Source organism: Triturus cristatus, chromosome 7 (genome assembly GCF_964204655.1).
Source record: "Triturus cristatus chromosome 7, aTriCri1.1, whole genome shotgun sequence".
Classification (NCBI taxonomy): Eukaryota; Metazoa; Chordata; class Amphibia; order Caudata; family Salamandridae; genus Triturus; species Triturus cristatus.
Window position 1 is genome coordinate 1546213787 of NC_140590.1, and position 21265 is coordinate 1546235051.

The following is a 21265-nucleotide window of genomic DNA, read 5'->3' on the forward strand; positions in this document are numbered from 1 at the left end:
GAATTTCGCTGACTGCCTTCAAATGAGAGCTTTGCCAGGGAAAATCCATTTGAGGCCTACATAATTCAGCTAACAGAAGAAAACGAATAGGCCTTTCATAGCAAAACGTGAACATTAATTTAGGCCTTTACACATTGGAAATTATACGCATTAATAAATGTTACATCTGCAAGCACTACATTTCATCACGTTTAACGCACACTTAACCATTTCTTCATGTGCAAACTTTAATATGGTGCACGTTTAATCTAATGCATTACATTACACGTGAGCAACTTCATTAAGCATTTGCAATGAACATCGAGGATTACATAACTCCATTTAAATGCCATTTTACTTTCTTGAATGGCACGAACTAATTTTCTATCATTACACTTACACATTTCGTTATTACCCCACGTTTCTAATGATCGCCTCTTAATACAACACAAGCATATATGTGGGTGCGGACTATCCATGATTATGAGGCACCCCTACAATTTTCAGAATATCATGACGCTCTCTTAGTTGTAAAGCCAATGGTTAAAGGTGAAATGTTATGATAAAAGCATTAAGCCTGAAATATTTATTTTGAAAAGCGCATCTGAAAGTCAATAGGCATTTAGCTAAGGATTGCTATTACTAAATATTAAATCCTGATGGTTGCCAGTTTAAGCGCACTTTATTAGAGATGTGTTGTATATAGTATCAAGACTTTGGTAAAGGCTTGAAACCTTATCGGTTTACTGGAAAAATGTATCCCTGATTCCTTAGGTGTGCCCGTTTATAATCAAAAGTTATGACAAAGAAAGTAGGCCTTACTTTCTTATTGTGAAAAGCATGTGTTAAAGGCAATAGGATTTTTAGGTTGGATTGGTATTACACTGCTAAAGCCTAAAGGCAAAGAATTTTGCTGCATGTAATCTTGCAGATTACCATAGAAGGCAAGGGTGTTGGTGTTGCTGACCAACTTTAACAACAGGGGATATAAAGGATTTGCACTATGGTAATCCTTAGTAGGCTCTATTAGTAGAGATTTGATTGTGTTTATATTTTTTTTATTTTATTACGTTATAACTGCCCTGTGAATTATGGCATTTTTTTTATTGTGTACATCCGCCTAAAAGTGAGTGCTCTTCAGTGTCTTTAGTTTTCAGTTTTCTATTTGTACAGTTTCCCTTTAATTTCTTTGCTTCTTTTTCTTTTTTTGGAATGTTTCTTAAGAGGATACCAGGCAGTACAAACAGGTCACTTGCTTGCCACTCATTTCATGTGCAGTGTGCTGCATCCCATGTGGCCACTTTCTCTAAACCCAGAGTCCATTATGGAATACTATTGTCCCTCGTGTATCATTGTTTTACTATTCCAAGATGGTGACCATACTGGAACTTTAAAATGGAAATAGACTGTTTAGTCCTGGTATTGCATATGCCCAACATGTTTACACAGCGGCATGCTCTTTTTTTCTTCTTGTATACTTTTAGTTTATCTTTCAAATATTGCGTTTGTGTTTTATTTGCGTTGTGTCTAAGGGTAAATGCATGAGTGAGTCAGTGGATTAATGAGTGGATGCATGAGTGCAAAGGTGAGTGACAGAGTGCAGGTATGATGGCTGATAGAGTGCCTAAACCCATCAGTGTAACAAAGGGCACTTTCATTCATAAGCCAGTGCTTACTCTATAAATTGATTAATATCACTGTTTTGTCATTCCTATTCACTATAAATAGTAGCTGTTAATATTTCCCGGGATGAAAGGCTGGAAGGCAGAGCTGGCCTTACCAGAATTTTAATTCATGATCCACAGGTAACACTATTCTGAGAAAAAAGCATTTAATCTGCCGAACCATATTTTTAGTGAAATTGAAGTGGGTTCTGGGGACGAGATTTGGTGGGAGAAGCCCCCATTGTTTCCTGAATGCCCAATAACAAAGGAGTAAAAGTTGAGGCGTTGTTTCCCATATCGTATTCTACCAGACAGGTCTGGCATTCAGTAATTCTGTGCTTACTGTACTTACCATGCATGTCCAGTCTCCCATTTCCCAGAGCCGCTTTCGAGCTTCCTTGTTTCCAAGGCAGCAAAATGGAGGCCAAACTTTCACTGTTTAGACTTTAAGGCTCTCGAACTAAAGTTGAACTGCATTACATGTCCAATCACGTAACCTTTAACAAACCTCTTAAACATTTCCTCTGTAACAAATGTCTAGTTTCAGCCTGGAGGCTGCTCAAATTAGCCGACATTGCATTAAAATGATGTCCAATTTTGTGCATGCATATCCTCTCATTGTCTGCTTTGACTCTCTTCTTTTACATGTATCATTGTGATGTAGGGACACTATGAAAATCAATGTGTGCGTTTATTTAAATATTTCGTACTATTTTACTGTCCTTTTCATTAGCTGTTTTTTTATCTAAACTTTATTCGAAATTGGAAATGTCTGCATAGTTAATTCAAACAGTTTTGGTTGATTTGGAATTTTAGATTAGGCGTGTAATGTATAATGTATTTGTCTTTTTATAAATAGTGCATGATCATTTGTAATTCTTATGATTCATAAGGGTCCTATACTTTGACAATGATACTCTTTACTGTATTGTATTGTATTGCTTGTGGATAATTTTTCTGTAATTTGTGTTTTTTTTAAACATCTGAAATATTAATAATATTTGACCCGGTGAGCTTCTGAGAGGGCGAATGGCCACAGAGCTGATTAGAGGGCACAGTGTCCTAGTGCATCTTTTAAAGCTTGGTATATTTTGCATGGCACCAGAAGTGGGGTCAGATGCATTATTTAAGATTGCGCAAATCTCTGGGGAGACTGCATTCAGAATACTGAGCTTGATTTTGTGTTCCAAATACGTCTTTATGCATCTCTGTCTTGTTTTCCATAATATTCAGATTATCTTTCACCCTTTTGTTTCCGACAGAGCTAAGATTCCTTCATGTCCTGTGGTTGGTGTTTGTTATTCTGAGGGGAGTGCTGTTTGGACCATGAAAGAAGAGCCTTGGGCAGTCCCGCTAGTGCTTTCAAAGAGTGGTTGCATGAAAACATCATAATTACTGGTAAGGCACTTTATATGACCTTGGAAGGCAGTACATGGGAGTAAGCAACAAATTGTGATGATAAAGACTCTAGATACCATATCAAGGACCTTGCGGTCTGTACTATGTTCTGTCCTTTCTCTTCACGTTTTTGTTTTATTTCCCGAGATTATCCTGCTTTACCTGCAAAACGTGTGTTATCAGCTTGGGAGAGATGTGTAGCGTCCAGCCTTAATCTTGATCACTAGATAGGCTTAAATCATCACTAAGCAGGCTTAGGCCTTGTGGTGTGATTGACAACTACACCCCATTCTCAGACTGGTCTATAGAGAATGGGGCATGAATATATGTAAGTGTGTAGATAATCCTAGATCGCCATGTATGAGTTTGTAGCAACAAAATGTGTCTGCTTGGGCTTGCAGAACCAGTAGTTATTGCTATTCAAACACTGGGCTTGCAGAACCACACAGCCTGAGAACATACAAGTACAACATGCGCTAAATCCATCTGAAACTTCCCTATGGACTCTTTCTACAAAGCACTGAGGGTTGGACGTCAAAATGCACCTATTTCTCTGAAGCTCTGTACGTTCAATCCAGTCCCTATGGCGCTACCTGCTTGTGCAATTCATACCTTTGGAAATGCTTGAACCAGCAAAGGGGCCGTTTATGGTTCCATGACTAGTTCACATGGTTACACTGACCTTGTACAGGGGCAGAGAGAAGGCCTCTCACAGCCGGTAAGCTCAGCTGCTTCCACAGTCCTTGTAGGAAGAGAGAGAGTAAGGCCACTCAGTCAGACTTTGGTAAGCTCAGCTGGTTCCACAGACCTTCTGGGGGGGGAGAGTGTAAGGATTTTCAAGGTGAGCAGCAGTGTGTGTCTGAGTGTGTGTGTGTGTGTGTGTGTTCGTGTGTGTGTGTTCGTGTTGGTGTGGGTGTGTTCGGGGGTGTGTGTATGTTCGGGTGTGTGTTCGGACTATCCGTGTCCAGCAAGCTCAACTGGCTTCAGGGACTGTCTAGGAGCGGGTCGAGTAAGCCCTCTAACATTCAGACACTAGCTTGAGCTATAGCTGGTTGGTTTCGTGCACAGCTCTCCTCAAGACTTTTTGTTTGGTCTAGTGGAAAATCCCACTGGGATGAGCACTGAGGACTAGCAGTACTTCAGGAAATCTGTGATTTGTGTTGATTTCCATGAATACATTCAGATGGGTTTGTGAATGACCAAATTTGCTTTAATCAATATAAATCGTAGACGTAGGTCTATGATGCACAGAAATAAACATTGTATTTTGAGAACCATTGGTCTAATACGTTTGATGAGATAACAGGTCTGCAGGTAGGGTTTGATGCATGTTTCCCGAGCCTAGGCCTATATTACTCCAGGCAGTGGACTGCTCTGACTGGCAGTTCCTTATTGTGTCAGTGATCTTCAACAGGGATTACTCACCCTTCAAGGAGATTCCGGAGCATGAGGGCCAACTGGGCATTTGGCCCAGAAGGATCTCTTCCAGAGCCGGTGAAACAATGGTGACCGTGTCGAGGACACTTATTCTGTGTTGAGGGAAAGAGAAGTTTGAGAGTGGTGATGTTCTTACTTGACTGTGTTTAAGGCTTATTCGGCTTCCATGGAAGGATGGACTCATTCCCATAGAAGGACAAAATGTACCCTACTCCCCACCTCTTTCAATTGCAACTGATTGATGGCTTATTCCTAGTAATAAAATGTTTCCTTTGACGTTCTGTGACCACTGTTCAGCAGTTCTGGGTCTTCGGGTGGGTGTGAAATGACTGCTTTACAGTTGCTAAATTCTCAAATATTTTCCCTCATCACTCGTCTGTTTCTCTACCCCTGTGCATGCTGTATCTTCCATGAATGTGAGCAGCATTTCCTGGCTTGCCTTTGGGCTTTTCTATGTGCTAAGTGGTTTCTGTATGGTTCCAAATCTCTGAGACCCGATATACTGACTGGGTTGGCACTGGTTAGCAGTAAGGAAGCTTCGTTTGTAGCTGAAGCCTGTCTGACCTGATATTTTTCCTCTTTGACCTGGATGAACCCATCTCACAGCTTGGACATTTATATATTTCCTTGTCAAAACCCAGGTTTAAGTAGCACAGACCATTTCCCGTAAAAGTATAAATCAATATATTTTCCCTTCAGCACCTTTTACTGACTTCCATTAGTCAATATTCTGCCTTCTGAGTATATGTACTCCATCTTCAGGAAAGAAGAACGTGTTCACCAACTAAAGTGAGCTTAGAGAGGTACGTCCTATAGAAGCTTAACAGAATAAGGGCCTGGAAGAAGCCATTCCTGGTTCTTGGTGTAAAGCACAAGAACATTTGGTTTGAAGTTCTTCTTCGAGTATTACCATGTTTTATGGCCTTGTAAGTTAAACAGTTTAACTTGAAGGTAGAGTGGGTCTCCAGAGGAATAAAAAGCTTACCTCCAGCTATACCTAGGAGAACATTACTTGGACCACTGATATCAGCATGTCATAGGAGATGAATGGTGTTGACGTTTCAAGGAAGTAGAATTGTTCAAAGGCAGTTTATGCATGGTGAATTTTCAGAGTGCTGTTGAATGCTGTGCAGGAAAAGTAAAACAATTTCTGTATTATTAATAAATGTGTGCTTTTTCTTAGAAAATTTCTTGGTGAAGAGTTCAGAGTAACCTTGCATTGCTGTCTCCCTGTTAAGTTTACTTTTTTGCTTGCATGCAGTGATGGGAGTCATCCTACTCATGCCATACAAAAATAATGTTGCACATTTGCGAATAAATAGCTTATCTAATGTTTCATCATTTGCACTTTGCCATTTTTTTGGCTTCTGTCACTAGATCATGTTTGAGTAATGTAGTTGTGGAAAGTGTTGCTCCGTTTTCGAAGATATGGCACAGTTACCAACACATTTTAATAGCCTGAGTATCATGGTTGGTGTTATGCCTGATGGTATACGAACACTGAAGGAACTGATTAAAATCGACTGGGTTATAATTTCGTTATGGAGAGGTTGTATTTACGCCACACCAGTAAAAATTAATTTGACACGAACACTATTTAGAACAACTCTACTGTAGTCTTATAGGCCACTTAGGGGGCAATACCAGCCATTAAAGGCCCGCTCCAGCGTTAAAAGGCCAAGCAAAGGCAAGGGCCTTTAACAAGCGAGCCGGCCTTTAATGTCCAGTATAGCCCAGCTATTGCGGGTTATAAAGCTTTTAGAACATTCCACAACTACAGTGCAGAATGTTCTAACAAATAACAACAAAGGCCTCAGTGAGCCCGACGGGATTTAAATCCTCTGTGGCTCAATGGCAACAGCTGTAAACAACAAGCATTGGAATGTTATAGCTCAAGGCTTTTATCAGCCATTAGAAGCTCTGAGCACTACATTGTCTTCAATGGAGCTCCCAATATTCTATTGTGCTACTCTAGCCTTTACCGTCCATTAAAGGCCCGCTCTAGGGTTAAAGGCCCGAGCTGAAGGTGAGGGCCTTTAACTAGGAAGTGGGCCTTTAATGGCAGGTAGAGTCTGCTACAGAGGGCTCTAAGGCTATTAGAACATTCTGCCCCTAGCGGGCAGAATGCTCTGATTTGTAAAACAAAGGCCCCATGGAGCCCAAGGGGGTTGAAATCCTTTGGGCTCCATGAGGCCTTTGTTCACAGCAAGAACTGCGAACAAACATTGAAATGTTGATTCTCTGGGCTTCTACCAGACATTAGAACCCCATGCACTCCATTATCTTCAATGGAGTGCTCAACAGTCTAGTGTTCAAATAATAAATAGACCTCCACACATTTATTACTCAGTGAAGAGGTCAAGTTCCCTTTTATGATCACAGTGCAGCAGAACTGACTAAACTGCAGCTTTAGGTGATCCTGGTTATACTTCTTTTTGTACCAGCCCAGCAAGTATTCTAGACTGGATTACTTTTTGACTCCTACTTGTTTGCTAAACGGTGCGAAAACACAGATCTTTCACAAAATGTTGTCTGATAACTGCCCAATAGCTTTAGATGTTTGGGCAAACTCAATTTACACTGCAAGATCAAGATGGAGGGCACTACTTCAGGACTCTGCACATTGTTAATATGACTAACTGGATCTCTTTTTCTCAAAACAGAGGATCAGCAGCAGCTGCAGATATTGTATGGGACACTTTTTAGAGCTGAGGTGATCGGCCAGACCATGAGATATTGATTGCACTATCATAAGCAGAAACAAAAACTGATGAGATTATATTATGCAGAAGTTCATGAACTAGAAGTTAAACTTGCTGCTGCCATAGTTAGCAGTGATCCCGAAGAAAAGGCAATCTGGGAGCAGATTGCAGCGTCCAAAGCTAGGGTGCACAGTTTGCATGCCCAGGAGCTGGCCAGAAAATATGCTGCTTAGAAAACAGAGCCATGAATGTGGAGAGAGCATCTGCGAAGTCTTGGCTTTTAAGCTAAGACAAGAGGCAGTCAGACATTATATAGAGGCAATAAGGGACAACACGGGGGCTATGCTCTCTGAATCTCTCAACATAGTTCAAATATTTCATACCTCTTTAAGGTAGTACAAGCCGGGCACTACCCTCCCAGGTTCTTTGACTCTTAGAAATATAATAATAAAAAATAAAAAAAAAGATAGAGGCTACCAACCCAATGACTTACCATCCTATTTCGTTCATAAACAGCAATACAAAAACGTACTCAAAATTATTGGCCATGCGATTAAACAGGGTTATCGCCATGGAAGTCTCCCTGTGGCAGCACAGCTTTGTGCCAGCAAGAGGAACAATGGATCATATTAACAGAGCCATTGCGCTGTTCGACCTTACACATGGCATTGGAACATCTTTGGCGATGATGCAGCTCGACTCAGAGAAGGCCTTTGATAGGGTGGGTTGGAAGTATCTTTGGGATACCATGAGATGCATGGGATTCGGGAGTTCCTTTTTGAGGGCTCTCCAGTCTTTCTATAAAAATCCAATAGCGAAGCTGCAAACAATGGGAAGTCTACAAATAAAAATTTCAAGCGGGACAAGGCTGTCCGTGTTCTCCACTGGTGTTCTCGACCTATATAGAACCATTTTTCAGAATTTAATAAATAAGGCTAATATTAACCCAATAATAGTGAATGTCAATAGGACAAATCTACTTGCATATGCTGATGATATTACTAAATGACACTATTCTCTGATCTCACGTTAAGGGAGATAAAGGAGGAAGCACAGGAGTTCAGGCCGTGTCTGGATATCTTCTAAATAAAAGCAAAACCCATATATTACATAATTACTATTGTGAGGTTCAAGATCCGCTGGTGACAAACTAAGTCACGTACTTGGGGGAAAAAGTAATACCACACATTGATACAGTAGTCTCAGAAAACTATGATCCTCTGTTTAAAAAAAGCTGAAAATAAATTGAAGACTTTAATAATCTCCACTTAATTATTGTTTGATGTAATGTAAAAATGATCATTTTGGCAGCTTTTTTTATACATCTGTGTGGCTATTACTCTTGAGGTAGCTTCCAAGAGGTTTGAGAAATTTTATTTTATTTGTAGCAGTTTTGTATTGGGATAGAAGCGATCAAGGAGGACCTTGAGATTTCTCAGAATTCTGATCTTAAAAGGACTATGGAGGGTTCCCTAATTTTAGATTTTAATATTATGCAGTGGCTTTATTGTATGGAATGATACGGATACAAAGTCGTATGGAGTGAAGGTCCAATATGCCCTCATTCAATGAGCTATTTTTAGGTAGGGAGGCCAATTGTGTTTTTTGTTAGAACACTGGAAAATAACTAATATAAAAGAGTTAGATTTAAGGCTCTAATATGAGCATGCAAAATTTGAATTATTTTGTCAAGAATGTTCAAAATTAAGAAATATAAAATAGATATACTGCATTATGGTCTTCAAATATATTTCCTGAGATATTTAGGGATTGTTATTGCACTGCTTGGCCAACATCTGTCGTACAAATGTTAAGTGATCTGTACCTTAATAAGCTATTTGTCATTTGAACAATTGAAGGAAACGTATCATTTGCCTCATTATTCGTTTTTTAAAATAACACAGGTTAGGGACTTTTTAGGGACTATAGCCCTTGAGCATTTGACCATGGCAAAGAATGCACTACAGGGCTCGACAAATCAACTCGCCCGCTCGTATTTGCGAGGGAGAATTGATGAGGACGAGCTATTTTTAGGTCCTACTCGCCCTTTCTGGCGAGTAGGAAGACAAACCAACTTTTGCCCTCTGTCTTTGAAAACGGTGCAAAAGTGACAAGATAACAAGATTTAAAGGCATTTTTATTGCTCACAAAGGGAATGAGCAATAAAGATGCCTTTAAATCTTGTTATCTTGTCACTTTTGCTCCGTTTTCAGAGACGGAGGTCAAGTAGGTTGCAGTGAGGTCGAGGGGATTTTCCAAGGGACTAGACCTGCAGGACTAGTACCATTTTTCGGATTTTTCGAGCCCTGCACTACTCCACAGAATTGTCTGTCATCCAAGATAAATAATTAAAAGATTCTATCAATGGTTTTCGATCTAAAGGAGGATGAATTAGCTACTCAGGATTGGAGCTGGGAATGACAATTAAGTCTGAGAGTGGTGCTAGAAGATATTAAAGGCACCATTATAGTTTATTACTGCTCTCTGCAAATATGAAGATTTAATACTTGAAAAATATCTTCAACATGTATTATTCTCCCATCAAGCTAAGCAGATGGGGTAGCTGGACTGATTCTAGGTGATCTAGGAAAAGGCCCCAAAAAAGCAGTGATCTAAGTTGGGATCCTCTTACAAGATGGATTACGACATATTTATTACTAAATTAACTCTTTCTAATGCACACTCTAACACTGAAATCACTCTAGATGTCTTATTCTGTTTATTTGTGTAACAGTGAATTTTAACAATTTTATATTTTATTGCTAAAAATGACTGGTTAATTGGTTAATATTGATGTATTACTGTTCTGATACTATTTATGACTTGTATATAATAATGCATTTCTCTTTGTATTGATTGGATAACATGTATATCTGAATATATCTACTTCAAATTAAAGAAGAATCCTCCCAGATTGCATGTAATAACATTTTTGCAAGAAAAACCATTCTACTAAAACTCACGAGCAGTTGCAGGTTCTGTACAGGGGCGTGGGGTGGTTACCCACCACCTGTTGTGAGGTCTGCCACACAAGACTCATACTGAAGGCCACCTGAGCCAATCTGCATTAAAACACAATGTTTTCAGATCGTCAAAGCTAATGGCATGGTTGGAATAGCAAGACAGGGAGCAAAATTCGGTACTAGAGGTTAAAAGCACGAAGGGAGAACTATGCGACAGGAGAAAGTATGGCGGAAGCATTTACGACCTATTATGAACAGATGTATCAGTCTACCGCGACCCGCAGTGCAGCATATTGTGTGAAACTCCTAAAAGACATACAATTTCCCATGCTTACGCAAGAAGATAGGGAAGAACTAGATAAGGATATCACTGGAGAGGAAGTCTGCGCGGCCATTGGAGCGCTCTAATCAGGAAAGACAGCAGGGCCAAATGGCATACCTATTGAATCATACAAAGGAGTAGCAACTCGGGTCGCCTCACACATGCTAAGCATGTTTGAAGAGTCACTACAACATGGCAGTTGGCTACGATTGTGGTCATTCCAAAACAGGGCAAACCCCTAGAGAATTGTTCCTCCTATAGACCAATATCTCTGCTAAATATTGAGGCGAAGGTACTGGCTAAGGTAATAGCTACCAGACTCACTAAAGTAATAACAGGCCTGGATACACCTAGACCAGTCAGGCTTCATGGAACAAAGCTCCAACCAGAAGAAAGTGCCGTACTATTATCATTAGACGCCGAAATGGCTTTCAGTAGCATAGAATGGGAGTATTTGTTTGCAGTTTTAGAGCTCTTTGTCCCCAAGATAAGGGCTTGGATAAAGCTGCTATATACAAACCCAATGGCCAGAGTAAGGGTCCATGGTACGGTGTCCAGACAAGTGACACTGCACCAGGGTACAAAACAGGGCTGTCCGCTCTCTCCTATGCTGTTCGCAATTGCATTAGCCTTTGGCGGCGTGGGTTTTGGAGAGACCCGATAATAAGATGCATACTGATAGGTGAGGAGTGGGCAGAAAGAATCTCATTATACTAGGACGATAGACTCCTGTATGCCACTAGGCCTTGCTCGACAGCTCACCAAATTCTACACATTACAACTTTTGGGTAGTTATTCCGGTTATCGAATAAATTGGAGCATGTCCCTGCTCTATGTTTTGGCAGGAGAAGTGCCGACGTTATTGACCACAGGGAGTGCCTTACTGATTAAATATCTGGGAATGGTGATCTTGCAAACGGAACACAAATTCAGAGATAATTTGATCCCCCAGCTGCAAAAACTACGGAGTGATGTAATACACTGGCGAAAACTGCCACTCTCATTGATGGGACGTGCTGCCATCTTTAAGATGAGGGCACTATCGGACTTAATATATGTGCTACAAAACACCCCATACAGAATACCAATGGGGTTTTTTCCAAATTTTGATGCAGAGATGCATCAACTGCTTTGAGACGGGGGACTTATGGCAAATTTACTGACACACACACGCAAATACAGTCAGAATATTGAGAGGGGTGACCACATTTCTGGGCTGTGATGGCAAGCTAACGGAGTGAACCCCCCGTGGGACAATCTTCTGAGGGAGGTGCGAGAGCTACAACGTTTTCGCGCATGGGCTATCTTTGGCATAGAATCTTTGGGAGACATTTGGAAAGGTCAAGAAATGGTAGATTTCCATAAATTACAGACAGAATATCAAATGTCAGACACTGAGAACTTTCGATACATTCAATTGAAACACGCCTTAAAAGCATACATAAGATTAGGAGTGTACATACCAGAATATACACCGTTGGAAGACAGATTCCTAGCGGACCCAATAGTGGAGAAAGCAACCTCCCTAATATATAAAACAAATAATGAACAATACCCCTGATCCGCTAGTAGCCCTGAGGGGCAAATGGGAGGGGGAGGATGTAGGGATCCTAGAGGAGGATGACTGGTTGTAAGTCATACAGAGCCCAACCGAAGTAGCTATCAGGGCCACTTCAGGCTGGTACAAATTAGAATAATACAAAACCCGATTGAGGCTTTTTCAAATGGGCAAATGTGACTCAGCTAAGAGGTTGTGGGGAGGAAGGTACCTTTTTCCATACATTGTGGAGATGTCCTGGGCTGCAGAGATTCTGGAGGGGGACTACAAGGGTGATGTCCAAGGTGGTGGGACAGACAGTCCTGATGGAGGCTGAATAGCACCTGCTAACTGTAATGGAGGACTTGAAATGGTCAAGAAATATTAAAAGTGTGGCTAATGTTAGCTGCTATGGTGGCTAAGAGGAATATTGCCAGAATGGGGGGGGGGGGGGGGGGGGTTGGGGGAGGGGGGGGATCTGCAGCCACCTACAGTGAGCAAGACCTAGATTGGTGCTGTGTAACAGACAGAGTAATTTACCAAGAGCGGGGATGTCCTGGCAAATGGCTCAAAGTCTGGGAGAACTGGGTGAAATTTAGAGGGCTGCCGACATAAGGGGATAGGAAAAGACTACTTGGGGGGGGGGGGGGGGGGGGGGGGGAGAGGACCGGTCTTGATTGATCTTAAAGGGCGCTGAGATTATTAACCAGCTGTATTTGAGGCATGGACAGACCAAAGGCAGTATATGTGGAAAAGATTTAGGTGGAGGGGGGGATACTGATCTGTATTTGTGATGTATTGCTATGCATTCAAATACCTAATAAGTAAAATGATTTCCCCAATTTATTTTGTCACATTGTGTATTCATTCAAGCTCTGTGATATGGGCATGCCAAGCCCAGCACCCTGACAAGAGAAAGGTAAGGTCTCAACCTGGCATGATGACGGCCCACCTGCAAACTCATGTTTAGAAAAGTTTGCAGATAGATGTCTAGATTGCACATGTGTGAGGGGAGTAATTCAAATGTATCCCCTCACAAAGGCACAATCCATGTCATTTAGCAAATGCCTCAAGCAGCGCAGTACATCTGCTAAAATACAACAGTCAAGGGTGCTCTTCAGAGGGACCTTAGCACCAATACCAATCCAGTTAGAAGAGATGGAGTGGGTCTTACGCGCTCTGTCCAAGCTTCTAATAGGTCTGCAACTTTCGGCCCACCAAGAAGCAAGGAGTAGCTTGAGGAGGGCCTTTCTATGTTTAATACCACCTATACTGTTCAACCTGCTTTCCTGGCACCTGCATTTTGACTTGCCACTGAATTTCTGAAGTTGCCCATATTGGAGATTTAAAGATTGTGTAATTAAGAACAATATATAATTACGGTAACTAGTGAAATAGAGATTGTGTGTTCAAATTTGCAGGCCTTGACACATTCGTTGTAAGTCATTGGATTATGGTCCTCAGTGCGCCGAAGTGCTATTAGATGGAGTTCAGAGGAAGGGCTAGGAATGTGTTGTTCAGTGTGAGACTACCTTGAGTGCAGAGTCAGTTAGGTTGTCAGACTAATAAGTTTCAATAAATGTTTAATAAAAGTTAGACTGTACCGTTTTGCATGTGCTCCTAGAATTTAATACTCGTTCTAAGTACCCAAACCATCAGGTAAGAGAGCTGTGATAAGAGGGATACGACGCGATTTGTTCAAGATCACTCGGTTTATTGCAGTCCTGAAGCTGTGATTAGATACTTCATTCAAAGCCTGGAGATGGTGCAACCAGAAGTCCTCCTTTTTTCTTTAGGGCAGTGCTTAACTAGAGCCGATAGTTTCCGGTACTTGGCACCGGCACTTAATTGTCAACACTGGCGCTTCTGACAGTCTGTCAAAAAACGGTGCTGCCTGGCCAATTTGGAGATGACCACAACAACAGTTATCTTTAGATCAAAGAAGGGAGTGAAGAGCGAGATAGTTTACCGAGGTCCTACACCTTAGCTCCTCCCATGGACCTGTTCAATTGTTATCAAAAGAAGGGGTAGGGCCTTCTGAGCCAGTTCGGTACACAGCGTTGTACCAGATGGCTCTGTTGTGTGTCGCTGCAAGAACTGAAAATCACATCTAAGTGCCATCGCACACCTGTCAGGGTGTCATGCTTCATCACTAGGCGCGCCTTGTCAGGCCGGCACTGCAATGCCTGACGGACCTGGGGGCTTCTTTATCGGAGATCTTTTGATCTGAGGGTGCTGTATAGATGAATGCAAGTGAGGGAGTGAAAGGATTGTGTGGGTGCGTAGTGACTAAAATAAGTCCTGGTAGCCTAGGACAAAAATACTTTTAATGAGGAAGGGTACCAGGGCTCAGTAGAAATAGTGGTGCAATCATGTGGTCTTGAGGTACCAGGATAGCTACTAGTCTCGGGTGTTGACTAGTTAGATGTGGTCGGTCAACATGGTTCGTGCCATGAAAGCCCCATGGTCGGGCGGCACTTCATTAGGACCTAGAGAAAAGTATTGTACCGGCCCGTCTGAGGCTGAGGGTCTCCTTGCTATAAGAGGATGGCCTATTAGTGTGGACCGGATACCCCGGAGTAGGTGCCGGTCAGTGATTCCACCTCGATCAGGGCAAAGTTGGGCTCCTTCGGCAGAATGGAGGGTCCCGACCAATATAAGGGACACTTTGTGGATGATCCATACACTGCTGTGACACCTATCCACTTCCGTTCAGCCTGGAACGCCACAACAACAGTTAATTATTAATTTATTATACATTAAAATGGCTCTTACCTGCAACCCAAGCCATTCTTTGGGTGCCTGGAATAGTCTGAATTGTGACACTTGTTTGATGTTTAGTAGTTGTGTTACTATCATTGGCAGCACAGCAGGGGTAATGTGCAGTGCAAGCTGCAGTGGCCTCCCTGTGAGAACCCAGATACTTTTTTTTTTTTTAATACAAATTAAGCACTGCTTTCGGGATATTTTAAACCTGTTTTGTTTCAGAACCTAAACTGAATAATGAAAGCACAAGAGACTAAAATAATTTACGCTGTTTATAGTTTAATGAAAAAAAAGCTGCGTTTTGGCTGTAACTCATTGTGTCTTTCAGGGGTGTAACAAATGGAGTGCTTGCTTGGATAGTTTTACTGTAAATAAGATGAAAGCGCTAGTTTAGGCCCGCACTAAGTGTTGCACACTTTTATGTTTACATTTTTTTATTAGGGTTTTGCATACAACATTCCATAATGGACATCAAATATATCATTGACGAACCACTTGTTACATCATTGGAAGGTATCATTCCTGTTTACAAAGGGTGATTGCATTAGTTGCCGAGTCCCTGGAACCTCTTGACATTACTAAGATCGTAAATCTACTACTGGTTTTTTCCAATAGGCTGTAGTGTACGCCATTGCGACTGTACCGGTGTGTCACGTGTTAGCTAGGGTTAGCTCGTTCTCCCCACTTCTGTCTGTGTAGCTCTTCCCTCTTGACGTATGTAATCATCTATTCCGTTTAACTAGTGTATCGGTTTTTGAACTGCTGATGGAATTAACTATGAACTGTGGGGAGGAGAGAAATAACGGTAAACAAAAAATAAAGGAAAAACTAAAAGGGGGAGGGAAATTAATAAGAGGAACATGAGGGGGGGGGGGGGGAGTAGATGTAGGGCGGGCAAGGATAAGCTGTCCTGGTGGGCGGTGCGTTGACTGAGTGCAGGCACGTTGGATGTGTCCTGAGGCGATCTAGGGAGAAAGCGGGCCGTTGTAAGGGCAAGCGATAAATTCGGGGGGTTTCGCCCATCTCTCCTAGTTGATTCTTCTACTTGTCTATTGTACCGCTATCCACTAAGTGTTGCACACTTGTCACACTTTTTTTTAGCAAAATGTCAAACCTCAAAGTCCAAACATACAGGTGCCTTTTTTACTTTGGTGACTATCATATGTACCTCATTTGGCAGTATTTTATTTTAAATTGTACACACTGCTCACCCTTTGATGCAACCTTATCGCGACTGTGAAACCTCAAACACCTTCCTTGATAAACGAATTCTAATCCAGACAAATACATTACCTTGTTTGAGTGCTGACTTCTACATTGTAAAATATGTTTTCCTTTATAGCAATTGTGTAATGCCTATTATAGTTGTGTGCATTTCTTCAACGCATTATTACTTAGTATACGCGAATGTGTGGGTAAGTGCAGCTTGTCACACATACGGATTCACTAGAAAGCCTCTACTTTGCTTCTTCTTGTTCCCAAGTACTTTGTTTTCTAATTGTTCTGTTGCAATGACAACATAACCTTCACGTTTGCTGAAAGAGGCAGCTACAGCCTGAAGTACAAGCAAACAAACCTCCCACACAAACATCTGTTCCTAATGTTTGAGTGTTGCCAACCAGCCTAGCATTGGCAAAGGCAATTATATTTGCTTTCGTGTGCTATTTTGGAAGAGAGGAGCAGCACAGACCACTGACACCCGGATTGTGGGTGCAAGTCTGTTTTATTGAAACAGGTGCACATTACAACATAACCTGGGCCTTTGCCGTACAAAACTATAACCTCACTATACATTGTTAACCCATTATAAGCTACCCAAACCCCTAACATACCCATCCCCCATAACAATCTTAAAACCACAATAAAATCCATGCATTAGAGCTGATCATCAATAACTGAGATCTCTAAAATCCCTTCAATTTTCCTACCTCAATTACCCTTTGGACCTCAATGAACTTCCTACCTAACCTTGAACTTCATATGTCGTCCAGTTTGAAGTTGCCTACCCATTCCCCCTACAGCCTGAACCCACGGACAAACAATAAATGTATGTAAATCATGGCAACTTCTCAGCCCACTGCCACCCAAAGAAAGCGGAAGGGGGGAGGGAGCCACCCGGTTACAATGGTCCCTTCCTTCCTCCTAGGTGCGGCTTTCTCTGCCCCTCACCATCTCCCCATGGTTCTCAGTAAGTGAAATGCCCCCCCCCTTCACGAATTGCCTAGTACTTTGGCGAGAGCCACTTTCACCTGCAATAAGTATATTCCCATGCCTATTAATGAGATGTATCCCTTCACCCCCAAAAAATTTCACAGCCTTGTAACAGAGATCCAAATGTTCTATCCTGCCAATCCCTGTGTCCCTGCAAAATTCACACATCTTTTTGTGTAGTTTTCTCCTCGCCTTATCTAGGGCAGCTGACCTAGTTGCCCCACGCCACACTTTCCTGGGGAAGAATTTAGTCCACATTGTGTGGCATTCACCCCATGATCTACGCATGTCCCTTAGGTCCGCCTTAATGAGTGCCAAACCCTTCTGTACTACCAGGTTGTTTTCCCCTAAATGAAGAAGAACCACATCTGGACATTTCCCACCCACCATCACAGAGACATGGTCTGGTGAGCTGGTAACTAACTCATCCCACTCAACCACCTCCCTTGACTGCTGCCCCACCTCCCCGCTGAGGGGTCCCCCACCCTCCCTGCTATAGACCTTCCACATACCCTGCCCGAGCCCCTGATTTCCAAGACACTGACTACGCTCCCTCGTCTGGACCTGGCTGCCTCCCGCCCACCCTCAGTAAGCCCCTCCTCCTCGTCATTTCACAGCAAGACAGCCAACGCTAGATTATGGCAAGAGTTGGTAGAAGGCGACCGGCAGCTGACCTAGTTGCCCCACGCCACACTTTCCTAGGGATGAATTTAGTCCACATTGTGTGGCATTAACCCCTTGACCTACGTATGTCCCTCAGGTCTGCTTTAATGAGTGCCAAACCCTTCTATACTACCAGGTTGTTTTCCCCTAATTGAAGAAGCACATCTGGACATTCCCCACCCACCATCAGCCTACTTTGACCTCACCCCCCCCCCCCCCTTTTCCTACCCAAGTTATAGCATACAGCGATTTCTCAAAACCCAAATTCCTGCCGTGGCTGGCTTGCCGCTCCGCCCACTTTACAAAGGAGTGACTGACTATCCAGATGTTCATCCCTGTCTCCTGTGGTCTGGGAACAGTACCTGTAACAGAAATAAAGTTGACAAACTGCGCTCTTACTCCCCCCACATATCTGTGAAAGCAACTTGATGACCATCTGCCCAGCTCCATGATGCTCCTTTGGTACCAACCCCGACTGACTGCTTCTGTTGCTGCGCCTATCCTAAAGGAGTGTGTCCCATACCTGCACGGGTCCAAGTCCCTCGCCTTCAAGGCTGGCCCCCCCGGCGATGTAAAGCTGTAGCCCAGCGTACTGAGCAGATGCTTTTTGCAGGGTAACTTCTACAGAACACAGATCTCCCCATCTTCCTTTGGTCAGCCTTGGACTTGTACAGGCAAACCTGCACACCATCTTCCCTGCAATGTACTCTTCCCCCCCCCCCCCCCCCTCCCCTCACAGCAGACCCCCCCCTAATGCCCCTGCCCCCCAACAGGTCTGATATGCTGAAGGCCCCAAAAAACATCCATGACATGAGTGTTGTAAAGAGCACCATCTCCCCCTCCCGGAGCGTACCGTCGTAATGGACAGAATTGCCCTGGTCAAAACATCGAAAGTCAGGGGCCTTCGCCTGCGTAGCCCCGCTCCTGTTTCCCTCACCCAGCCCTCCGAAATCCGATTTCCCAACTCCCCTGCCGACGGGGCATAGCCCATAGGAGCTTGCCCATAAATGCAATACCGGACATCTTGCCTGCGATTGTAATCTTTGACTGGCTTTTCCCTATGAAAGCGAGTATATATTGTACTACATCATCCACCCTCTCCCATTCCCGTGACCTCCTTGTGGCCCACCATCTCCAATAATTCAAACCATGCTTGTTGGTATGCCCTCCTCGTGGAAATAGTTAAAGACCAGCTACCGATTGGAGTATCCTCTTTCTCCTAATGACCAGAGTTCTTGTGGCATCAGAGACTTCACCAGATCCGCTTCCATGGCTAGCCCATGGAACCTCTCCCGCTGCGAATGAGACTAAGCATCGGCAATGTCATTGTCCACCCATGGGACATTTCTAGCTCTGAATGTAATGTCAAGACTCAAGCAATGCAAAACTAACACGCTTAGAAGCTGCCACAACTGGGGTTCCCTGGCTGATTGTCTTTTAACCACGTGCACGACTGATGTATTGTCCACTCCAAACAGAAACCTCTTGCTGGCCAGCTGTCCCCCCCCCTCCCCCCCCCCACCCCACAGTACCCCGCTACTACTAAGGGAAAACCTTCTAGGAAGGCAATACTATGCTTACCCTCTTTCCACTGCTCTGGCCTTTCTCCAGCACACCAGTGGCCCTGCCAATACAGGCCAAAGCCACAGACCCCTGCAGCATCCTAAAACAGCTGTGTAGCCATTCTAGATCCGTCAGCGATGACGATGGGATACTATTGAATGACTGTAAAAAAAGTCCTCAACATTCTCAGATCCTCCTTCAGGCCCCTGCCGACAACCTGACACGACGGTGCTGAAGGGGCAAGCCCAAAAGTGAAAGACCTAGCCGTCTACAGAATGTCCTCCCTCCTCTCACAACCCTGCAGGCGAAGTTCAAATGACCGAGCATCACCTGCTTCTCTTTCACATCACCTTCCGCCTGCCCAGCATCATGTTCAGCAGGCCCAGCATGATAAGCTTTTTGTCATCGGGTGATCTCGCCATCATGGCTATGGAATCGATCCTAAAAAACTATCTTCTCAGCCTCCAAGTCACCCAGAAGTGCTTGGAAGCTAGCCAGCAGACTCTGCCAGTCTTCCAAACCGGGAGCGCCTGCATAAAAAGAAATCATGCAACTAGTGCGTCACATGGTCTTGTCCTGTGTGCCATATGAAAAGCCACTACAGGAATGTGCTGAAGCACTCAAATAGAGCACATGAGATGGAACATCCCATTGGAAGTGCTTTATCCATGTACTATTTTCTGTCAAATTGGATACCTAGCAGCAGAAAGTCAGCAGGGTGTACCGGCAGCAGACGGAAGTCAGACTTAATGTCGCTCATAGCCATCAGCGCCCCCGTCCAACCCACTCCACTAGTGTCAGGGCGTCATCTACAGAGGAATATGTCACTGTTACTTGCTTGAAAGGTTTAATGTCATTCACAACTGTCCTCCTGGCAGGAAAGATGCTGTATGAGCCGGAACTGGCCAGGCTCTTTCTTGGGTATAACTCCTGTTTGGGAGCACAATAAGGTGTTCCATTGGCCAGTTTGTGCAGTTTCTCCATCACTACCGATGCATGTTCCCTTGTTAACTGTCCAGTGACGCGCCCTCGGGCCGTTTTATCCAAGTCTGAACCCTACCAGCAACACCCTTCATCTTCTGTCATGTCATACTGAGCGAGGCAAAAAGCAAGTCTGTCCACCTTAATGGGCGTACGTGCCATTCCTTCCGGATCGCTGTATGTTCCTCCTGGACTGGAAGCCTGCGGCCAGACCCTGCATGGTCCCCTGCTGTCCACCTGCTGCCCTTTGTTGCTTCCCATTCCCGGGTGCATGCCCAGTCCCGCTCGCCCCAAAGCAGGTGACCAATGGGTGTCTGCCAGAGCACTTCGAGCACTCATGTCGGAACTTATGGAGTTCCCTTGTGCACAGAACTTTGTTAATGTTCTGCCACCCCCTACTTTGGCTGATGTGATTTTTGCTTGAGCCCCCCACCCCTTGAAAGGGTTTGTAAATGATTGTCAGACCACTAGTTGTAAAAATGGTTTTGCCGAATTTTGCCAGGCCCATAGTGTGTTGCCATAGATCGGTTTTCAACTCTCCCCATTGTGCAACCAGGTCTACCGCCATGTGTGTGACTTTTCCTTGAGCTCCCCACCCCTTGAAAGGACTTGTAAATGATTGGCAGACCACTAGCTGTAAAAACGGTTTTGCCTAATTTTGCCGTGTCCATAGTGTGTTGCCATAGATTGGTGTCCAACTCTCCCTATTATGCGACCGGGTCCACTGCAACGCGTGCCGCGAACTCCTTGTCATCCTGGACCCACGCATAGACCTCTTAATTTAACAGGGCCTTTCTTATCACGCCCATATACTTGAAGAGGGCAACCGACCTCTATGGATATTTCTTGTAATAAACACTCCCCTTTAGGACGAACACTCCAGTCCAATTCTCTATCATCATAGGCACTCTCGGACACTTTTAGATCTCTAGTTCCTCCTCCTTAGACCGCAATTCACAATGGAGGAGTTTCATTATCTCGACATAGTCCCCCTTCCATATCTTCTCCTTTGTTGCCTGCATAAGGTATGCTCCCAGCGGCTTGGCCATTCCTATGTAGGGCAACTTCTTGACTTTAAT

General features: G+C 43.6%; 1 protein-coding gene across 3 annotated transcripts in view; it reads left to right on the forward strand.

The window, feature by feature from the left end:
* Nucleotides 1-21265, forward strand: part of PKIG (cAMP-dependent protein kinase inhibitor gamma) — a 657792-nt gene that overhangs the window by 415061 nt on the left and 221466 nt on the right. For all 3 annotated transcript variants that reach the window (XM_085619329.1, XM_085619330.1, XM_085619328.1), the window contains exon 3: nucleotides 2906-3041. The gene's annotated coding sequence lies outside the window, so the exon portion shown is untranslated. The remainder of the gene's footprint in view (nucleotides 1-2905; nucleotides 3042-21265) is intronic.